Source organism: Austrofundulus limnaeus, unplaced genomic scaffold, assembly GCF_001266775.1.
Source record: "Austrofundulus limnaeus strain Quisiro unplaced genomic scaffold, Austrofundulus_limnaeus-1.0 Scaffold83, whole genome shotgun sequence".
In the NCBI taxonomy this organism is placed as follows: Eukaryota; Metazoa; Chordata; class Actinopteri; order Cyprinodontiformes; family Rivulidae; genus Austrofundulus; species Austrofundulus limnaeus.
Window position 1 is genome coordinate 1519829 of NW_013952485.1, and position 9922 is coordinate 1529750.

General features: G+C 39.2%; 1 long non-coding RNA gene across 1 annotated transcript in view; it reads left to right on the top strand.

Annotated features, from left to right (window-relative positions):
• The window catches only part of LOC106519850 (uncharacterized), a 52732-nt gene extending 43090 nt beyond the window's left edge, over positions 1–9642 (top strand). Inside the window, exon 3 of the long non-coding RNA XR_001310484.1 lies at positions 9504–9642. This is a non-coding gene — a long non-coding RNA (uncharacterized LOC106519850). The remainder of the gene's footprint in view (positions 1–9503) is intronic.
• Positions 9643–9922: the final 280 nt, after the last annotated feature.

Consider the following 9922-nt stretch of genomic DNA (forward strand, 5'->3'; position numbering starts at 1 on the left):
TCTCTCTCTCTCTCTCTCTCTCTCTCTCTCTCTCTCTCTCTCTCTCTCTCTGTGTGTGTGTCAGAGCTTCAGATAAGCGTCCACCTGTGGTTGAACAACAGTTATTAAACCATATCTGCACTGGTAGACCAGCTGAATCAATATGTTTTTTAAATTTATTATTTTAGCTCCCATATTTACTCTTTATTCCATCATTTTTATTCGTTCCTTTAATATATCAAAGTCGATTTTAAATAGAAATCCTGTGTTTTTGTTTTCTATGGAGCTGCCTCTCATAATTCTTCATGTCTTGATTTYAAATCATCGGAGGGCCAGCGCACACTGTCCACTGTGTGCAAGCTCTGCAATCTATTTGCGCTGCATGAGATTATTTGCATATCTGCTGCTCATGAAGCAAGGCTTTAATTTCCTCTTGCTGGAGATAAACATCACCTTGTTGGAGCAGATGGGCAGAGGCAGGATGGGGTCAATGAAGAAGAAGCRGGACAATGGTGTCGGTTCAGACGCTGAATGGGCAAAAGTAATAAATTTGCACAATTTCCATATGGTGTCTTTTCCCCCTTGTAAATTAGGATCAAATGTGATTCACAGAGATGCTTCAGAATTCCTGGAAGTGAAGTTTTGATTGACAGAACCGGTTTAGTTTGGGTTTTAGTTTTTCATCTTGGTCGCTACCTGTGTTGAACACAGTTTATGATTAACATACAACTTCAATCCTGTGAATTAGTGTCAACTACACACATTTCTGCGACAATATTATGCACGAAATAAATAACTAAATAGCTGTAATTACAGAGTTTTATTAATGTCTGGGTCCAAAAGTGCTGCAAAGACATAAAGTTAAACAGAGTGAACTTTTTTTCACTTTTACTGAAACTTTTGTACTCTGTGGGCAGCCAAAAGTTATTCTGAGCATTTATGCATCAGAGGGGAAACCAGTAAAGCAAGAATAGCTTCTGAATATGAAGCATTTCTTCCAGGAGTCACATAAACCTGCTTGGAATCTGGATGATGGGAACTTAAAGAAAATTAATGTACGTCAACAAATGCGGCTTTTTGTTGTCAGTTTAGCATTACATGGTTGTTTACTTTTGTTATTTGCATATAGCAGTGGCAGATAGTTATAGTAGAGCTTTTGGTGCAGCCTGAGGAGTTATCTTTAAGAATAGCACAATAATTCATGCAATGTAAAAATGATGACTGTATAAATGTTTACAAAATAGTTTTAACATAAACACTATGAACTTTTTAAGATTGGAGTTGTTTAAAGATGGCAGTAAATGACTTTTTTTGGTCTCACTTGCATTAGCAGCTAGTTTGTAAGTCTATTTTTTCAAAGCTGAGTTWGTTTAAAAAATCTTTTCACAACAGGTTAGATGTTCATTATTAATAATGTTTCCACAACACCAAATTTCTTAAGAGCTAAAGTTAGCCTTAAAATAACTTACAGGAAAAGTACAGAAATTTAACATGTGGAGTGTGCATCATTTTTACATGTGAAAACGATAAATGTGAAACACAAGTTCTCCAGATGTTAGATGTTGCAAGCTGAAGATACCTTRTGATTTAAGTTTTAACATGATTTGAGATGATTTGAGAGGGCTGCAGTGTGATTATAAAATTAATTTTGTTACATCTTGATATCTTCCACAAACATATTTTTAAAGCTTCAAAAAAGCAACTGTTTATGTTGATCCATAACACTGTGAAGGTGGCAATACAAGTTTGTATAATTAAATGACAATGGCTTCTTTTACATAAACAAAACTTATTTACAGGTTTTCATGTCTAATAAAGAGGGCACAATTACTTGTAAAAAAAACTGTCACTAACAGGCTGCTGACAATGAGCTAAGATGACGCTGAAAAAAGCTAATGTGATTAGCATTCAGGGAAGAAAAGGTGAAAACAGAATGTGAAAACAGCATCATGTTTCATCTAGCAAGTGCACCAACTCTAATGCTGACTCTTAAAGGGGACCTATTATGCAAAATTCACTTTTTAAAGTTTTTTTTTACTCAACTTTGGGTATGTACTTCTTAAAAAAACAGTCCTAGGACCAAAAAAGTGCACCCAGGGCATATTTACTGTAAGTAAATGTATTTTAATGTATATTAACGACAAGTTTTATACTTCCGTCATTTTGTGATGTCACAAGCCGTACGACAACCCACTGGAACCTGCGTCCAGCCCCTTACCTAACAACCCCCGGGTGAGACTCCACCTCATCAATATAAAAAGCCATCAGGGTTGTTTTTGTGYAATGCACAGCTCATTTCACAATGAGCCTCCAATAGGGCAATGGGTWGAGTGTTGGACCAGAGAGCAGGAGACTAGAGTTTGAGACTGGCATGGACACAATTTAATTATTTATTTTCATTCGTTATGAACACGTTTTCTCATGTACCTCTATTGTTTAGCTTATTAAAGCCTTGTTAAAGCCTATTTGTTCGAGTTTCTGAGGTATTTTGACCGCTGCTGCTCCCTGCTCTKGTAACAGCATGCAGAGTGAGGTCAGCAGAGGAGGGGGAGAAAAAAAGAAGAAGCTGCGACCACGACTCTGCCTCTGGGTCTCATATGTTTGTACAACGGAACATCTGCTATTACTAGCCATGCTAACGTAAATGCTGGCTTTGGAGGGCGGAGTTAATGTCAACAGATTTTTGGAGGGCGTTACCAACAGAGCTCATTAACATAAACAGCTCTTCTGAACAGAAGTCAGAGCAGGCAGAACTAGAAAATGGGAAATTTTATTATCTGAGAATTATTTTGTGCATTAAATTGAATGAACATGGTCTGGATAGCCCAATGACGAACCATAAAAATTTCTAGGACCCATAATTGGTCTCCTTTAAAGTGGCAGCCCAAATAAATAAGTTAAGTTTCCACATTTAAAAATTGATTGAGGATTGTCTATGCAATGCATCTGAAAACTGATAGTAACTATCCAACTATTCACCTGCTTTTTCCCTCCCCTTTGTGGAAGTTGCGGTACTTAGCAGTGCGAGAGGCAGGGTACACCCTGGACATGTGGCAAGTCCATCAGGAACCCACAGAAACAATCATTCTCACTCGCACCAAGAGACAATTTGAGTTACCAATGAAACTATCAGGCATGTTTGTGGGAGTCTGTGGGAGGAAACTGGAGTGCCCAAAGAAAACCCACATGCACAAAAATACCATGCCCACCACCCAGAAAAGTCTGGTTGTAATTCTGCAACCTTCCTGCTGTCACCATATAGATAATAACCCTCAACCCTTCATGCCTGTGTGTGTTTTTGGAATATTTTCAAATCAAATGTAATCATATAATTCATGTGCTTTGCTTTGTTTTTGTGGAGGATAGTGAGTGTGTGCATGTGTGTAGTGGTGTGAGCAGAGAGAGACTCTAGCTTCTCGTATTATTCATTCATGAAACTTATAAAACTCTTGAAATCTGAATACCATGTTAGTAATCTTACTACCTGCACTAGGAACTTTAAATTAAACACAGGCACCCACTTCCCTTTGTATTGTCTTCCATTCATTTTGCCTAACCCATACATTTTCCCTAACATTTACCTATCTTTTCCTAACACTAACCTTAACCAAAACTTAATTCAGACCATACCTCTAAACCTAACTAATGAAGCACAGTAGAACTAGCAAAAAAAAAAAAAAAAAACGCCCGGAAAATGTCCTCACTTTAAACAAATGACCTAATTTTGTTGGTAAATATTGTGAAAGTTGTCCATACAGTATGTAACATTTACAAATACATACACACACACAGGCTCACACATTATACTTATGCAAACCCTCTATTGTTCTGAGCACATCAGTTTCAAAGGCCGCACACAGTCGACGAAGCCCAGAGGAGTGAGGAAAGGCAAGAAATCTGCATCAGAGTGTTAATTTAATCAGACTTCAGTAACACGTCTTCTCCTCCTCGTGGTTTCTCTGCTAGCTTTAGGAGAAGATGAAGGGAGCTTTCAGCCTCTTAGAAGATGGGGTTTAAAGAACGGAGAGATTAAGGAAGAGAGAGAGAGTGACTGAAAGGAGGACTGGSGATTATGTCATCTACAATTGATGTGCTCTCTTAATGTACCTTTAAACATGTGCCACCGGGGCCTGCTTTTATAAAGTCTATTCACACACGGGAGGGAAGGAGAGGGGATTGAAGTATTAACCCAGAAATACTTTGGAGCGGATGTGTGGTTCATGTATTGAGAGTAGTTATCAGGGTTTATGTCACTTTGATATGTATACATGTGGAGAGATCGTCTTTTGTCAAAGGAAGTCCATCTCTGCTCGCCTTCCCATACTCTGCCATGTGTCGTACTGATCTCCATATCAAAAAGAGATCCTTTATCGCGTGATCATAAGGACAAAATGTGTCTTTATCCTGCATCTTCTGCTCAAATGAAAATGTTTCCGTAATCTGGTCCAAGTTGAGAAAAGGATTTAATAAATTACTGATTTTCTTCTGCTCGCCGAATGAATTGTCTCTCAAATTGCTGCTTGTCTCAACAAAATGACAGCAGAGAGAAAATGTGCAGAAGATCTACAGATCTTATCTGTGAGAATGTTATGAGGTTAAGTGTACTTGGGTGTGTGTGTGTGTGCGTGCGTGTGTGTGGGTTCGTACACATATACGCTTGTCTCTGAGTGTCTGTGCACCCATTCGATTAAATCCACAGCTATCACTAACAGGATTAGCTGAGTGGACAGCAGAAGTCTATCATTGCTTATTGATTTCCTCTGATTCCCATCAGCCCATCAAGGCAACGTTCTGTTAGCCGCCCCGGTGGGAGTCGCTGCCGGGGGTCCCGAGGTTAACGCATTGTGGCGGATGTATCTGAGAAGCTTCAAAGCAGGTGCCCATCTTTCTGTGTCAGGAAAAGTCAAATAAGTCAAAGCTATCTGGGGCAACAGATGCTTTGGTCTCTCCCCCTCTCTGCGTAAAAAATATAGTGTGACTCCATCTCAACTGGAACACTTGGGGATCAATGTAATCAATGGATTACTACTGTTGAATAACAGCATGTAAATCTCTCCTGACACTTCACAGATCRATGTAATAGTTTCATTCTTGTCGGGTTTTATGAGTGAAACAGAGTTTGGTGGCACTTCTTCATGCTTTGTCTTTGCTCTACATTTAATAACTCATGTTATGATCCACAGATTACTGAATCTATTAAAACTTTCATGTATCACATTAAAATGCAAGTAAAAATTGAAAGCCCTTTATAGAWTGCTTATCACTCACCACCTTTCACATTTTTAAAACAGCTGAAAAAAGTTAATTTAAAAAAAAAAACTGAGTTTATTTTTTTGTAAAAGTAGATCATCTATGATAGAAAAAGGTCTACTACACTTGCATCATTCACTACTAAATCCACTGCACAGTTTGTAAAAAATAAACAAAATTAGCAGAGTCATTTTTTTTGGTCAACAATAATAAGAGTTCGTTTTWCATTTGAACATTCATGAGTTCACTGTGTTGCTGTCCAATGGATATAAAGTTGGTGAAATAATCCCCAGATGAAAACAGTCTGAGGGGAAATAATGGAACCAGAGACCCCAGGTYGAAAGTGAAAAAGCTAAAGTTGTTTCTTTTCTTCTGAAAAGAAACAAAAACTGTGAGGATGAGCAATGGCAGAAATAGTTATTTTGGAGAAATAAATCAAGTAGTGGACAGCGTTAAAGCAAAAGTTGCAAATAAGCTGTGATGAGTTATATGATATAATATAAGGTAACAGAAGTTAATCTGTTGTAGATGAACATCCAGAGGTTATTTTCTGAAAGTTTCATGAAAATTTGTAAAGTGGTTCATGAGATATTTTGCTAACAGACAGACTGGGCTGACAGTAAATGGCAACGTTTATAAACAAAAATGTCTTGCAGACTGCGTAAGAGATCAWTTATGTACTTGTGATGGAAATGACTGTCAAAATGCACCACAATAAATATTAGGTCAATAGCTGTAAAAACTGACAGAGGTGTTTGTTATGGTTAAGTGACTTGAATTGCCAGCTTGAACTGAACTGACAAGTGTGTCAGAGAGTGGTGCAGAGGTTAGAGAGGTGATCAGATGGTTGAAGGTTCAAATCTGCAGGCAAAATGTAGAAGTATTAAGTGAATGACAAACAAAATGTTACAATTAATTTATAGGCACAATAACCTATATTATACCCAAAACTCAWAATGTAACTTATTTAAAGTTACAACCTGTTTCCATCATTTATTAAAAAAATATAGCATTTCTTTTCAACATGAAGCCACAGTGAAGAAAACATCTAGCAAGATTATTGGAAAGTAATATTACAGCCTGTTGTCACTGATCTTGTCTTTATGGCATGATTGCATTAAGGTGTCAAGTCGTTAAATGATTGTGATTGAGTGAAATGCAACTGTACAACACAAACCAGCATTTCTGTGGATCTCTGTTCCTTTCACCTGAAGGCGAATAGTGTTTCCTGTATAGTTCAGTTTAAAAATCTTGAGATCTTTTTAGATGATCAATGTACTTTAGTTCAGATGCAGCTTCTGCAGTGACCTTTACTGCTGCTTCACATCTTTTCTGTTACTCACAGTTTTTTTTAGATGTAATCAAAACTAATTAAAAACCTAGCATTTGTTGAAAGAATGCATATCGTCCGCTGCCTTTTGTACCAGAGTTTTCATCCTAGATCCTTTTATGTTGATAGATGCTTGATCTCGGGCTCTAGGTATAATTTTGTAATGACTCTCAGCTACTACCACATCTAATTTTAGGTTTATATCATTTAAATTGGGTGAATTATAGACAGTTTTATTATGACTAATGTTGATTAGCTTTGGCAGCTATTGGGTTAACTCTGATAATTAATCAACTGTAGATGTCTGATTACTATCAGAATGTTTCATTAAAATCTGTTTAATGGTTCATGAAATATTATGTCAATAGACAACAATTAAGGCTAAAGGTTTAGGCAAAGTACTTGAAGCATACTTGAAGCATGTGTTGTGATTGACTCAGCTACTACCACATCAAACTTTAGCACAATATCTGTATAACTTAGGTCGTATTCAGACCTGATAATTTGCTCCGCTTTAAACGAACCAGAATTCGTTTCCAGCATTGGTCCGGACCTTTTCTGCAGGTGTGAATACACTCATGTGAACTCTGGTGCGGATCAAACAACCGGACCAAGACCTACTTTTTGAGGTGGTCTCGGTCCGCTTCCAAACGAACTCTGGTGCGGTTCACTTCAGTTTGCTTCTGGTGTGAATACAGACCGGACTCTAACCGAACCAACTGCATTAAACATGCACCTTTTTGGACTTCACAGGCCACCGTTGCTGAACTAAATAAACTGAAATCATACCTGTTACGTCGTCTCCTGTTAGCAGCTCTGCTGCCAGCATGTTGTGGGTCAGAACACGCAGTGCACCTTGTTTCCTTTGGGTTGCGGGACACATTTACTGACGCCGCTCCAAAATTAGAATATCATCACGGAACCACCAATAATTAGCTGCTTCTGACATTTTAAATGCTATTGCAGTTGTACTATCAGTAAAAATGTGCGCATCAGAACCGCAGCATGCAGGACTTCCTTGTTTTCTTCTGGGTCTGTGGCTCAGTCCCGCCCCCGTCCTTTTTTTGTCCAATGGGAGCAATAATCATCAGCCTCGTGGCTTTGTTTACAAGTTATAGTTCGTTTGCAAAAAAGCACAATGTGAATGCAAACCGCACCAAATGAAAAAAAAAAAGTCCATTATTGGTCCGGACCAAACAATTGGACCAAAGGACTTTCCTGGTCTGAATACACCCTTAATGAATTGTGAACACTGACAGGAGCATATTCAAACAGCAGGACCTACAAGGTTTCACTGACTACACCCTATCTTTCATCAGACAGGTTAGCGGTAGACAAAAACATCTGGATTTACTTAAACTGGAAGGCCTTGATGACCAGCCAAGCCCAGGTGCTCCAGAAAGCCCGCAACGCAGCCTTCAGTTCGGGGGGCGAGTACAGTACAGTGCAGTCAGAGCAACCTAAGGAGAGGAATCAAGGCTACCAGGCAGCCTACTAAAGGACGATGGAGGATCATCTGGTTAACAATAGTCCATGTCAGGTGTGGCAGGGACTAACGCATCTCATCAATTAAAGTACAACCATCCTGTGGCAGTCACTGTAAATGCCTCCCTGGCTGAGGAATAAAATTATCTCTTTAGCCTTGTGCCTCTGAGCTCTCAGGGGCCATTACAAAAATATTTTATCTCCCCCAGGCACAAGCCTTCATACCACCCTGCCTCACCCTGCCTCAAGTCTGCAACTACAGTGCCAAATGTTCTGAAAGACTGGTGGCACAGCACATCAAGGAGTGCCTCCCCCTTTCCTCAGTACGGTGGCCCATAAGGGTTGACAGAATGCAAAAGACACAACACAAGACAGCACGACAACAGAAACTATAACACAACAACAAAAGCCATAACACAACAACAGAAGCCACAACACAACACAATAACAAAAGCCACAATGGAAGTTACTCCAAAACAGAAGTTATGCTAAAGCAGAATTTGAACATAGAAATTCTACCAGGGAATTCAAAATTTGAAAGTACTCAGGCTAATTTAATACTTGAAACATACTTGATTGAAAAAATGAGTTTTTGTTATATCTTTTATTTTTATTTGACTGCTGTCCAGTCCACATACATACCAGTAGGTGGCAGTAATGCGGTACATGGTTATTTACCAACAGCCAAAAAGAAACTAAAAAGTATAACAAAAAGTGATTCACCAGACAATGGATCACAGTTGTGGAATGTTTTGAACTGAAAAGTTAATTAAATATAGATTTTGTTTAGGTAATGTAGATATGTGCTGTTATAGCCTGGTTTAAACCAGACCCTGTCCTTCACTTTGCTTCGTACAAGGGTCTGGACTTGATGCATAGAGAAGCATTTCTTGTAGGAGGTGTGTGTGAAGCATGTGTGTGTTGTCGCTGTGACGAAGGCTAAGCTCAGAAGCTAACCGGAAATCGTGTGTGCTGTAAACAACCCTACTAAGAGGAGAAATATACTGAGCCGAACGAGACGACTTCAAATGAGAGCTGCGGCTTTGTCAGACAAATTTATTTTAATTTGGAAGCCTCATCAACACAGACTGGCTTCATTCTCTTCCTCCACTGCCATATGCTAAAATAACTAGCAGACACTGCCAGAAAATCGATGTCGTTCAAAGCTCCTCCTTCTGTTTGCTGATTGGCCCAGGTAAAATAAACTACAAGCAGACACTGCTCAGAAAATTGACGTTCTCTTCTCTGATTGGCCCGGCTACAAATCTGCCAGCGAAATCGTTGTCAATGGGAGAAGTCCCAGACGGAGCAGTGAAGGGAAACTAGAATTGAGTGGAGCTGCATAGGAAGGCAAGGGCCAGGCTAGTGCTGTTATAAAGATGAATGCTTTCATTGTGCTGACTTTAGGGTTTACACACAAATCTGAAGTTGGCTTCTGATTGCAACTTCTGATCCACAGACATCACATATGGAGATGCCCTACAGACTGGCACTGCCTATTGGACCTGACGATTCAGCGTGTCACCATCTTGGATGATCCCGCTCGCACATTATTATGACCCCCGCACACGAAGCGTAAGTGGGAGTCATATTGTTTTCGTACAGTTTATTTATTTTTAATTTATTTAATTTTTTTCACTGATTTTTGGTCAACCGTAGCACAAAACGGCTATATCGGTCAACATGAAATTTGGCAGGGCTTTAGATGAGTCTGACCTACACTGCACCAGCCAACGGTTTTACGATACACCCCATATTTGAGGAGGGGGCTCCTTTCAAAGTGGGGGTGTCAGGACATGCAAAATTGCTTATAACTCAGAAACTGTTCAACATAGCTTCAGATTTATTTTGTTGTTTAGCTCTGATGAAGCTCTATCC